This window comes from Centruroides sculpturatus, unplaced genomic scaffold (assembly GCF_000671375.1).
Source record: "Centruroides sculpturatus isolate CEXI.00-Female unplaced genomic scaffold, Cexi_2.0 scaffold544, whole genome shotgun sequence".
Taxonomy (NCBI): domain Eukaryota; kingdom Metazoa; phylum Arthropoda; class Arachnida; order Scorpiones; family Buthidae; genus Centruroides; species Centruroides sculpturatus.
The window spans coordinates 233,927-247,832 of record NW_019384736.1 but is presented as its reverse complement, the minus strand read 5'-3'; the positions used below and the strand labels follow the sequence as shown (position 1 = coordinate 247,832).

Genomic DNA, 13,906 nt, shown 5'->3' with positions numbered 1-13,906 from the left:
TCTCTCTCTTCATTTTAGACAAGCCATTCGACACTATTGTCTGGTAGTGTCGAATGGCTTGTCTAAAATGAAGAGAGAGAAGAGAAACAAAACACCTTTTTTGCCGTTAAAGACACAACCAGTTTCTCGTTAAAGACACAACCAGTATAACAACCTTAAAATTCCGTTGAGTTTAACCAATAATAATTTTTATGATAGTAAAAACGACATAAGATGATAAAACCAATATATCTAACAGAAATATTGTGTTCGATTAGTGTGCATCACAAGAACTTATCTGTTTCTTCGGGCAGGAATGAATCTTCATTTAAGTAAGTCGTCAACGAATATTCGTACAAATTACAAGTATAAGAGGTGGTGAGAGAAACGAATAATTTTATCTAGCGAATTCGATTTTCATTGTTGTTTCGAGAAGACAGAACAGTGAAGTGAGCAACTAATCCTATATGCAGGAGAGAGCAAGCATCACTAGAACAGATGCGATCGCGAACAGCGAATTAGTATTGATATTTTGTGCGTTTATTGAAAAGAACCTTTCAAAAGAATGATTGTTATTATATTTTTTTATAATTTTTAAGTATATTCAGTGTGGGATAGCCTGCACACGGCTATTCACACTGTCGATACACTCCAAAAGCTTCGTATTTAGGTATTAAAGCATTCTCCCTATAGTCCTGATCTCGCCCCATCGGACTATCACCTGTTTGGTTCCGTAAAAGAAGTACTACGGGGACGAAGATTCACATCTGACGACGATGTTAAGACAGCGGTGGATTCGTGGTTCGCAGCTCAGCCGAAATTTTTTTTTTAATGAAAGAATAGGAAAACTTGTGGACAGATGGACAAAAGTGTATTGAAAAGCAGGGCGATTATGTAGACAAAATAAAAAAAATTTGTGATAGAATTGTCATAAGTTGAACAAAGTGACAAAAAGAATGAGTGTCAGTGCTGACAACACATGTGAGCTGCAAGTGTACAGTTGAGAAGTTCATTATTCTTGGCCTTTTTGTGCTCCCCACAAATAAAAAAAAGTCCATTATTTTACTTAGGAAAATGATAGCTGTTCGGATGATCAGGGGTTCGGGTTAGCGTCTCCATATTGTATATTTTGGAAGTACGTTTTGTCAACGTGACTTTTTTAAAGCGTTAAACAATAAATACCGAGTTTTCTAAATTGAATATTAATTTCTTTACGACCACAATACCTGGACAGCCATTATTAATTATTGACACCAAACGAAAAAATTAATAAATAAAATGAGAGAAAACTACTAAACATTAAGTTCGGGGCTTTAGTGTTTGACCAATGGGATGGCGGCATGATTTTTTGGGGTTCTTTTTACGTGTATAACATCTAAATAGAGGCCAGTTTCCCTAGAAAACCTTCCTAGAAGGACGCTGTTTGGCAGATCGCTTAGATGTTGTGTTGCCTTATAAAATAATAGAATAAACAACACTAAACTAAGGCAACACTTGAAAAATTAATGAGATCGGACAGGAATTATTGGGACAATATCTTTATGACCCGGTTTATCGAGAATATAGAAATCTATATTCTCGATAAACCGGGTCACAAAGATATTGTCCCAATAATTCCTGTTCGATCTCATTAATTTTTCAAATAACTTTTTTACGTTCAATATTTTGTTTTTACATAGGTGCGAATAATTCGCTTGGGCACAACGAATTACATTTACAAGCTTACGATAATTCCGAACGTCTGTAGCAGTGATTTTTCAACCGGTGTGCCGCGAGAGGATCGTAGGGTATGCTGCGAAAATTTTTAAGGTTATTAAATAAATTATTTTCGAAAGAAGCTCAAGGAACAATAAGTGTACATATAATCAGTTTAAAGAGGTTTTAATTTTGATAAGTTTTTCATTGTTATAATAAATAAACGTATACAATGTAGTAAAAAATATATATCCATAACCCGGTGTTATGCACATAATTTTGCTTATTTTATTAAAAATGAAATTTTCTTTACATCAAAAATGTATTTATAATTGTCCGTATTTAATTCAAATTATTTTAATTTAGAAATAGCCGGGCATTTGGCAGGTATCTAAACGCAATTATCTCGTCACTTTTAAATGCAAATTAAGACTTAATGTTAATTGCTCTTCTTATGTAAATGAAAATTATTAATTTAAATAACTGTTATTGTAACCTGCTGCTATTTTAAAGAACAACAATACTGCTTTATTTAATTCACAAAACTAATTCTTTTTGTCTATATTTTAAGTGTAGCAAGTAACATGAGGATAGAATGTTTACAAACACAACTTTAAATCCCGTGATTTTTTTTCCCATGGAAATTTAGTCCATTTTCAATGGGAGCTTTTTTTTGCGGGAGGAGGTTGTCCCCTTTGCCCAAGTCCCAACCTTGCGGTTTAGGGTACTATCTTAGTCTGACCTCTCACCTTCCAACCTTTCTGGCATGGGTGGTCCTGCTAGTAGCCATGGCTACCACCGGTTAAGTCAATCAATCAATCAATCAATTATTTTATTAATGCATAAAGATGCATGTCCAGCATCGCTAGGCATAGCTGGACATGGGTTACAGAAAAATAGATTGCAAATAAACAATTTCACATAAATATATAAACGCGGACAATATATAAACTTTGAAGTGGATACAGTAAGCAATGGGCAATTAGTGTATACAATGCAATAGTACTGTACATACGGTACATGGAATTTGCAAAGGAATAAAACGTGACAGTATAACCGTAGAATAGGCAAATACAGTTATAGAAGGATTAAGCATATATGAAGTCACAATTAATTGTTGATATTTGAGCAACAAAACATACAGTGGAGAGCATATAATATACAATGAATAAATGGTGAAAACAGAATACTAAGAATAAAGTACACAGTGCTGATAAATACACAAATAGCATTAGCAGGAAGAGGAACTATATAGTATATACAATCTGAATTACATATTACCTAGAAGTTGAGTTACTAGTGGGGACGTTAGTCCTCCTGTTGTACTGGTAGATGAGTTCTACAAATTGGTTGAAGGTGTCCGTATCATTTATCAGGTCACTCAAAAACTCGTGATTATTTTATATTTTGGCCAGTGGCCATGCTTGTGGTTGATGAGTATTCGAAGCTGTGATCCCTCAGGCTCCAACATGGCACAGTCTAGAATGTAATGGAGGCTGCCATCCTGCATATTACAAATAGGGCAGAGGCCACTGTTTTGTGGGTTGACGAAACGCTTAAGGTACGAGTGAAAGCGGCCGTTGTTGGTCAGAAATTGCGTTAGCTGAAAGTTGGGTGTGATTCATCTATAAGAGTATATTGCAGAAATATCCGGAAAAATTTATATGTAATATTTTGATTTAAGTCATCGGTTAAGCGCTCAGAATCATCAAGGAACACAAAACCTTACCATCACGATGAGGTGCAGATAACAGCGTGGAAATTGTTAAATTGTTTATTATACGCTGATGATCACTTTGGCTTTCAGCCAGTAAAACATTAACTGCAATATCTTATGTCGAGATTGAATGAGCGCTGAGAAAAATGGCATTGAGAATAAATGCGGAGTAAAGGAAAGTGTTTAGTATTTGAGGTCTATAAGACGTTCTTTAGAGGAGTGTAGCTTGCAGGATGTTGTGCACAGGAAATGCACTTTTTATCTTGGCCACCTCTTTAGGAAATGCCGTGACAGTTTAGTATAGTATAATATTGCAGTTTTATTTACTTATTCCACCTGTTATCAATCGGTTATAGTTATCAGTATAGACTATAGTCTCAAAAAGATTGTAATAAACGAATATGTTTATGTTAAATTTTGCAATTTTGAATCATGAAGTTTTACTTCGTACATTAGCCATATATTTCTTTCCATGATTGTTATATTTAGCCTGCTTGATGTTTTTAAATTTAAAAAATTAGAACTTTATTATAGTTATGGAATATGTTGGGCAATTAAATAATTTTATAAGCTAGTTATGATCATAATAAAGAAAAAGTTTTTAAGTGAATACTGACAATAGAAACATTTTGTTCTATTATGTAGTTTCTTTTAATAATAATGAAAGTAAAACTGCATTAGATAAAAAGATTTCTGAAATTTAACGGAAATAACGATATTATTATTACTCTGCAAGTGATATTAGAAAATAATTGATATTAATATAAACAAAAATTGGGAAATAGAGTGCGTAATGAATGAAATTATCCTAACATAAAACGTTCTTAAATTAGGAAAAAAATTAAGATATTTTGTGAAATTTGAATAAACAGATAAATTCATATTGCGTTTTATATCAAATTTATATTGTTCTGATAACACTGAAACAGTAAGACTATACTATCTTTAGGATGCTTTTACTGTATTTCTCCTCACAACTATAGTTTAAATTTTAATATCTTAGTGTATAATTTGCATATCTTCTAACATAAAGCAGCCGGTGAAGTATTTTACATATTTATTTTTTATGAATTTCTTACTTTTTTAAACGACAATAAACTAGGAAATGTGCACAAAAAGTTATCTACACTATAGTTCATACACAGATAATTCACTTATGTTAACAATGAATTAGAAAGAAGTTTGGAGTGGCTTAAAAAATAAAAATATTACTTTTTATTAATATTTTAAGATGGTAATGGAGCGACATGATTTACGTAGAACATTAAATCTCATTGCTCCTTACAATTCAAATATACCTTTCTAGTTCATTGCTTCCATCAGCGAACTGTTTTCCTACTAGAGCTAATTCTAATAACTTGCGAATTTACGGATTATATTACTACCTATAGCTGCTTTATCGAGTGAGAAGTAAGGAAGTATTTCATTGTACGAGTAGATAAACCGAGAGAGATAATATATTTCTTTAATCATAAGGTTTATAAGTTGTATAAAATAGATATGTTTTATAAATTTAACTTAAATGAAGTTGTTTACTGCAAACAGAACGGAAATAAAAATATAGTATGATTATACCAAATACAAATAGTAATTAATCGAAATCTTCCTAATACAATGTTATTTTATTGAAATATTTAGAATTTTAACAATATGTAAAAACAATATTTTCTTCTTCCTTGCCGCGATGGCAGGGAAGGAGAAAATAAGAAAGCATAGCGGTTTTAACAGAAAACTGTTTTAAAGCTAATTTGCTGTTGTATATCGATTGCAAGAATGCTTGTACTATATGTAATCTTATCTTGTATAAAACATTCGAAGGAAAAAATTAAAGAATACAACAGTTTAAACAAATCTGAGTTTAAGGATTTAATCTCATGTTTTTAAAAATAATATAAAAATAATAGTAATTTGTCTGATAGCTAACAAGCAATTATTTAAAAAGTTAAATAAATAAATTGTATATTTTATACTTTATTTATACTTGTATTAAATATAATTTTAAAAAAATCGATTACATTCCTAACATCAACTCTACCGGCATTGAGCTGGAGGTTATACTTATACTGTACTTAGTTTTATTCATCCATCCATATAAATGTAATAATTATAAACTTAATGAAGTCCAGGGGATTTCATACTTTTAATATATGTCGAATTTATTACAAGTAATTATTAAAAAATCTGGGTTGCGTAACTTAATTAATGCGGTTAATTACTCCCTCGATACTATCGCGTATATCAAAACCGTGTTAATCTAAATACCGTATCTTTATCTTTACGTAAAGACAACAACCCGTAAAACCGCGTTAATTAAAACTTCGACCGTGTATATAAAGGGATTGTCGGAATTAATTCCGCACGTTAATCAAATCCCGCGTTCAACAATGGATACCTGTATTTTAAAGACTTTATTTATTATTATAAAATGATAAAAAGCTTAATTTTCAGGATATAGATAAGTTTTATTAAAAAAATAAATAAAATAAATGTAATTGCTATTACAGGAATTCTTCGTTAGTTCGAAGTTCAAGGGACGAAATAATCCTAACTTCGAAATATCGAGTTTTGAATTATTCGAGATTTACATATTTCTGCACAATATGCAAAATGTCATGTAACTGATATAATTGATTAAGCAAACGGAATACGGCTAAATATCTAGAACACGATTTTCGTTAATTAATAATAATATAAATAAACTGCAGGTAAATAGCACGTGTCGGGTCAAAACCTCAGATTGCCGGATAGGTTTTATAAAAAAGCAGAATTCTTCAAAATGGAATCGTAATTATTTTTAAAGTGGCCCAGAAAGTAGTAAGTCGCCCAAATCTAGTAGCGTAGACTCCTACAAATATCTCAAATCTGCTATTTGTAGCCCAATCTTATAATCCCGAAACTCAGCCGTATTTTGAGATAAGAGCAGCGGTTCTTAACCTTTTTAGTGATTAGCACCCCCTTGAATCTGAAAATAAGTTCTTGCACCCCATTAAAAATGTGTGTTTATTTTTTATTTAAGAAAAAACATTTATTGCATAAACAAATGCCGTGTTTATTTATAATATATATTACTATATAACATAAAAAGCAATATCTAAATTTTAATGGTAAGGTTGTTGTTTATTCATAATAATTCTATTAAAACAAGGCTCTTTTCTTGAAACACCCACGCGTAAATCATCAGATGCATTTAAGCAATTTCTGGCTTTTGTTTTGATGTGCAAAAGTGCTGTATTCAGGATATGTAAACACGTCTCAACTAGTTTCTGTACTGCACGTGACAATGTGACTACATTAACTGCATGTACAGGTACAGTACTGACGACTGATGACAAGCTCTATGTGCTGAGAGACTGTAGAATAGAGTGTAGAAGGGAAGGGTGCCGTGTTGCTAGGTGCCACAGTTTGTAGAAAACACGGTCGCCTCGTTTGTATTTTTTTTTTATCTCTCTTGCACACCTGGAAATGCTCTCTCGCAACCCAGGTTAAGAACCGCTGGATAAGAGCAAAAAGGGTAACACATAGGTAAGATGACGTTTTACTGTAAAAAGCAAGCCCAAGTTGGCCAGATGAGAGTTGTTCTTGGTTTATTGTTCTCTTTCAGTACGGAGGCACGTCGATCTAAACCAGGGGTCATCAAACTACGGCCTGCGAGGTCAGTTTTTCCGGGCCGCCGCCGCACTGTGCCACAAATGAGCTAAAATATAATTTATTCATATGGACATATCAGGGATTGTAGATGAACTTACACTTAGTTTAATTTTTTCTACATAGTAAATAAAAATGCTAAATTAATTGAATATCAAACTCAGCTTCCTTTTAAAACACTTAATAAATATTCTCAGCGTTATAAGGTGTTAAATGTTTTATTAAATCACAAAAGATTTAAGCCTAATGTTTTCCATTAGGCTGAAAACGTTTGTGATTTAATAAATATTCTCAGCGTTATAAGGTGTTAAGTGTTTTAAAAATGCCAAAATTGGTCCAATCTGATTTTTGCATTTGACAGTAAATAATTTTTAGGAAAATCAGTGAAATAAAAAATTCGGCGACTTTTTGCGACTTTGGATATCAGAGAGTTTTTTGTGTAAGTACCTGCAATGAAGTTTGTAAGAAAAGCGATTACCAGCTTGCTGCTGTCATCGTATTTTTGTATTGGAAAATAAATATGTTGGTTTTCTTTATTTTTTGTGTATTCAGTATACTATATTGAACAAAATGATTTTGCGGGCCGCGCTCGATATTCTCTCAGTTATCTTGCCTGCTATGAAAAAAGTTTGGTGACCCCTGATCTATACGAACGAGTTAATTTACACACGCGACATTTTGGACAGAATTTTCACTTTGAATTTCGAACTAACCGAATTCCTGAACATATAATGTACAGTACATTCCCGACTGGGACAAATATTACAATTTCGAACTATCCGAGTTAGAAAAAACATTCAGGATTTCCTGTAACCAGTAAAATCTTTGTCGACCCTACGCGAAATATGACACTTGACTCCCTCTATCTCACCAGTCGACTTTTGCCCACTAAAAATTTAACAGTATCAATTTCCCTAATACACAAACGTGTATTAGGGGAGGGGAAAATTTGCTGGAATACCTAATACATATTTGCGTATTAGGTATTCCTGCAAATTTTTAGAAATTTTCGACGAAAGGCGTAGGAGATAAGCTTCAAAATGGATGAACAAAATTGTCTCCTTTACAAACACAAACAAACGTTCATATAAACAGAAAAACAAATAACAGCTGGAAAAGTAAAAATTTCTTTGAAAATTTTTCTCTAAAGGAAGAGAATTTTTTCATCATATTTTTGTAGATACTGATTCTTTAACTATATGTTATACGTTAGAATAATTTTAAAAACTTCTAAAGTGGATTTTCGTGTCAGGCTATTTATCTTTAATCCAAACTTTCTGTTACAGCGTTTTTCTTGTGTTTAGTGTTTTTCGGTTTTCTTATCTCACAGTCGTTTAGCATTGCGGCCAAAGCAAAGTTAATAGTTGTCGATAATGCTGTTTGCTAACAGATAAACAAATTTTTTTTTTGTGAAACAATATAAACCGGCCAAATCACCGAGTAGTTAAGGTGTCATTCTACCGTTGTGGGAGACCCGGGATTGAATTCGAACGATGAAGAAACCCCAGGAATTTTTCGGGGATGTAATCTGTCATAGATGTGTCGGGATCCGTTTTCCACCAACTGTCTACAGCATTGTGATCCTGGCACGATAGGCTTGATTAAAGGCCCACTTAGTACCTACATGATGGAAAGAGTAAAAAATAACAAAAAAATAAAATAGATCAGAAGTGACAATTAAAATGTAATCGAAAACACGGTTTGAGTAGCTACGCGAATACACATTTATACGTTGTATAGTAGATAAATTTGCATTATTCGATTTATTTCATGTAATTAAATATTTTTATACAATAAAAATTTAATTTATCAACATAATGGTAAAACCCACGCAACTTTAATTGTTTATACAGTAGCGCCCTTGGAAATTATCACTTATGACATGCACTAAAAAGCGTTCTACAGATGTACAAAATAACATATCATTACAAATCGAGATTGCATTTTTTTCGCTTTTTCTTTTCATGTGTAATTTATTTATTCAATGAAAGTTGAAATGCGGCATCAAGTGTTTAACGCCACAATCACACCAATATTGTTAATTAGTTCTCTCGCATGAAGTTGCAGTTCACAGCTATAAAAACAAAACGAAAAAAAGTTGTTTTTTATTTTTTTTTATTGTTGAATGGAATTTGAATATTTTGTAGGGGCCAACTCGAGCCTTAACAGCTTTGCAACACCACCATCACAGTGGATGAGTTTTTTCAAATTTTCTACACCTAGATCAGGATATGAAACTCTTCTAATACACTCCTTCAGTTGTGTGTACTTTGGGTCGCTTGTCTGCAATTTTCGTGCTCATAATACGCCAGTAGTTCTCAATAGGATTGAGATCAGGACTCTTACCTGACCAGCTTTGGGGTACCTGATCTGTGCCTATTGTAGAAAATTTTTAAACCTAAATGAAAATTTGTATGTCAGTTTAAGTTGACAACAATGTGCCCTTTCCCTACTGTTTTTTAATATATTATAATGCGACACATGGGCAATCTGCCGAGGAGGAATGCCTCCCTGGAGTTCTTTTATGGGAAACTGGCCTCTATTTAGATGTCACTAACTTGAAGAAAACCCAGAAACTCCACTTGAGCAGCACGTTGGCAGCGCGCGAACCCACGATTAACCAGTGTTTATTGGTTTTATCCACTCTGCTACTGGTAGGTCTTTAATGTAAAGAAACAAGAAATTATACTATCATGGTACGGTGACTGGCATAGTCACTCTGGAAGATGTAGGATTTTGACACGAAATTAATCCTTGATTTGTTAGAATTAGCTTGGCTGATGGGATGTTATGGCAGAACTGTTGATTTACAGATCTATAAATAGTAGCCTGCTGACACCTTTGTTGCACCATCTAACTCTCCAGAAAGTTTAAAGCAATCCATATTATCTTATTACTTCTATGCCTTACGAGAAAGATGGTGTTTTCTATTAGGATCCCTGCGGCTTAAATTCGGATTCATCCAAAAACAACAGAATTTCACATGTGAACGTTGCAGTGTTGATGCAGTTTAGTCCAGATAAGCCTCTCTTGTGTATTTTACTCGTAAATTATAGCTTCTAACCTGTACGATTGGCTTTTTATTTTAAGCCCATGGGGCATAGCATACATCGCTCAATTTTGTTCCGAATTATATCTAAAGAATCATTATTCAAAGTATTAATATTTAGGCGCTTTGTAAACTTTCTGAGTTGATTCTTGGTTGTTGAAAGTTGACAAATGTATGATGTGAACGAACTTTAGTATAATAAATTCATCTAGAACGAATTATTTATTGTGACATCATCATCTGCAGTTTTCAACGATATTTTAATTTTTAAAAATCACGTGCTTCCGGTGCAGACTGGAGGTTCGTATATAACAATATACTGGTATCCCTTGATAATGGGTGATTTGATTAACGCACGAAATTAATTGCGGCAATTCCTTTTTATACGCGACAAGTTTTAATTAACGCGACTTTACCGGCTGTCTTTACTTAACATATCAATAGATACTGTATATGACCTTCTCGATTTTTATATACGTGTAACGGAGAGATTGATTAACCGTGTTAATCAAGGAATACCTATATAGGTTTATGTATAGGCCTATATAGTTATAAAAATATATACAATAATATACATATAAGATATAGTTATATCAAGACCGCATGAACTCTACAGAGCGAGAATCCTTGCTCGAAATGTATAAAAAATGACGCAAGAATGAACCATAGCGTTCGAGAAAAATGCGAAAGAAAAAGCATGACGTCACATTCGGTGCACGGAAACATGAATATCGATACTTGCATATGACATTACGCTTACGTAAAAAGATGCTTAAAATTACCACAGCGCATATCGAGCATGCATGCTTACGTCGTAAAATGGCTGACTGCACACGATTTGGTTGCTCGTTTTCACTCCGCGTTTACTTTTGCGGACAACACGAAGTTGGATCGTGTGCAGTAAGCAGTCTTGAATTGAAGTCTTACTCTTAATCAGAATGCCAGTCTTTTGTGATTATGTGTCTCAACTGAGATTTTCTTCTTCAGTAAATGTCTTCACTCAGATTTCCAAAACATTGTTGTATTCAAATTCTGGCAAATAAAAATACAAATATTTAATGCTTAATCAAATACAGGTTGTTCGGATTGAGACTGATACATTTTTTTGGTTCGCTGTCAGAATTCAGTACGTAGAGATAAACGCATTTAACACATTGCATGAGGAAGTAACTATTGTGTAAGTTTTCTGTAGAATTAATTGAGGCGCGTGGGCTGTTGCGCTCTAGTCCCCCGCAAACTCTGAGAATATTCCTATGGACTTCTTTGGAGAAATATGAGGGACAGGATTTATGGTAGCATCTAAACTCAATGAACTTCGGATGTGCATACAGGACACTGTTGCTTCTGTTACACTGCAGGTATTGCATATCACATGACAGGAAATTGAATATCGTTTAGATATTTTGTGTAAGAGGAGGAGCACATCTGGAGATTTTATAATTTTGTGTAAAAAGGAGTAAAGGTACAAACAAATGTACCGATTTTTACAAGCAAACTTGCTGAGTTTGTGTTCAAATTGTATACTGTATTTTTATTATTAACTTTGCTTATATCGTTTTAAATGCCAGTCTCACTCCGGACATCCTGTAATTTAACTTTTCGAAAATGTTATCAGATGCTTGCGCATTTTCTTCCATATGCAGACATTGTCCATTGCTGATTTCTGGATTAACAACGACTTGCAATAAACACATTTTTTAGAGAAAATAGAGATGATTGTTTTTAGATGATATATGACTAAAGTATTTTATTTTATTTTCTGTATAATCTTAAAATAAAATAAGTATCTTAAAATCGTTAGGACAGTTTTTCCATCACAGATGAAAATAATAGAAACAGCGATACCGGGAATCCACGAATAACTACAAAATTTTTGAACAAGTGAGCGAAGCATATGCATAGAGCGGTATCTACTTCATACACATTTACTTGGTATACCCGGTATATATTAATATATCGCGGCCTGTGCTGCCTTCCCTCATCTGTCTACTTGCGTGCTGCAGCCCGAATTACACACGGCGACAATTTTACGCGCCGGAGACTACCACAAATCCAGGTACTCGTGGGAACACTGCCGCCTTCATTCCACCTCACTGCTTGTGTAGGCTTACGGGTCTTTATGAAATCACTGGACGATAGTGCTGGAACTTAGTGCAGGACCCTTCCGCTAAAAAAAAAGCAAAATTCGATCTTTCCATCTTTATTGACAACGAATCTAGCGCAATATATATATATGGCGCTAGATTCGTTGTCAATAAAGATGGAAAGATCGAATTTTGCTTTTTTTTTAGCGGAAGGGTCCTGCACTAAGTTCCAGCACTATCGTCCAGTGATTTCATAAAGACCCGTAAGCCTACACAAGCAGTGAGGTGGAATGAAGGCGGCAGTGTTCCCACGAGTACCTGGATTTGTGGTAGTCTCCGGCGCGTAAAATTGTCGCCGTGTGTAATTCGGGCTGCAGCACGCAAGTAGACAGATGAGGGAAGGCAGCACAGGCCGCGATATATTAATATATACCGGGTATACCAAGTAAATGTGTATGAAGTAGATACCGCTCTATGCATATGCTTCGCTCACTTGTTCAAAAATTTTGTAGTTATTCGTGGATTCCCGGTATCGCTGTTTCTATTATTTTCATCTGTGATGGAAAAACTGTCCTAACGATTTTAAGATACTTATTTTATTTTAAGATTATACAGAAAATAAAATAAAATACTTTAGTCATATATCATCTAAAAACAATCATCTCTATTTTCTCTAAAAAATGTGTTTATTGCAAGGCGTTGTTAATCCAGAAATCAGCAATGGACAATGTCTGCATATGGAAGAAAATGCGCAAGCATCTGATAACATTTTCGAAAAGTTAAATTACAGGATGTCCGGAGTGAGACTGGCATTTAAAACGATATAAGCAAAGTTAATAATAAAAATACAGTATACAATTTGAACACAAACTCAGCAAGTTTGCTTGTAAAAATCGGTACATTTGTTTGTACCTTTACTCCTTTTTACACAAAATTATAAAATCTCCAGATGTGCTCCTCCTCTTACACAAAATATCTAAACGATATTCAATTTCATGTCATGTGATATGCAATACCTGCAGTGTAACAGAAGCAACAGTGTCCTGTATGCACATCCGAAGTTCATTGAGTTTAGATGCTACCATAAATCCTGTCCCTCATATTTCTCCAAAGAAGTCCATAGGAATATTCTCAGAGTTTGCGGGGGACTAGAGCGCAACAGCCCACGCGCCTCAATTAATTCTACAGAAAACTTACACAATAGTTACTTCCTCATGCAATGTGTTAAATGCGTTTATCTCTACGTACTGAATTCTGACAGCGAACCAAAAAAATGTATCAGTCTCAATCCGAACAACCTGTATTTGATTAAGCATTAAATATTTGTATTTTTATTTGCCAGAATTTGAATACAACAATGTTTTGGAAATCTGAGTGAAGACATTTACTGAAGAAGAAAATCTCAGTTGAGACACATAATCACAAAAGACTGGCATTCTGATTAAGAGTAAGACTTCAATTCAAGACTGCTTACTGCACACGATCCAACTTCGTGTTGTCCGCAAAAGTAAACGCGGAGTGAAAACGAGCAACCAAATCGTGTGCAGTCAGCCATTTTACGACGTAAGCATGCATGCTCGATATGCGCTGTGGTAATTTTAAGCATCTTTTTAAGTAAGCGTAATGTCATATGCAAGTATCGATATTCATGTTTCCGTGCACCGAATGTGACGTCATGCTTTTTCTTTCGCATTTTTCTCGAACGCTATGGGTCATTCTTGCGTCATTTTTTATACA

The 13,906-nt window shown here is 33.9% G+C and overlaps 1 protein-coding gene and 1 long non-coding RNA gene across 3 annotated transcripts in view; both read left to right on the top strand.

Annotated features, from left to right (window-relative positions):
- LOC111628280 (zinc finger protein 79-like) overlaps positions 1-13,906 on the top strand; it is a 367,779-nt gene that overhangs the window by 137,677 nt on the left and 216,196 nt on the right. The window lies entirely within an intron of this gene.
- The window catches only part of LOC111628282, a 136,753-nt gene that overhangs the window by 18,763 nt on the left and 104,084 nt on the right, over positions 1-13,906 (top strand). The window lies entirely within an intron of this gene.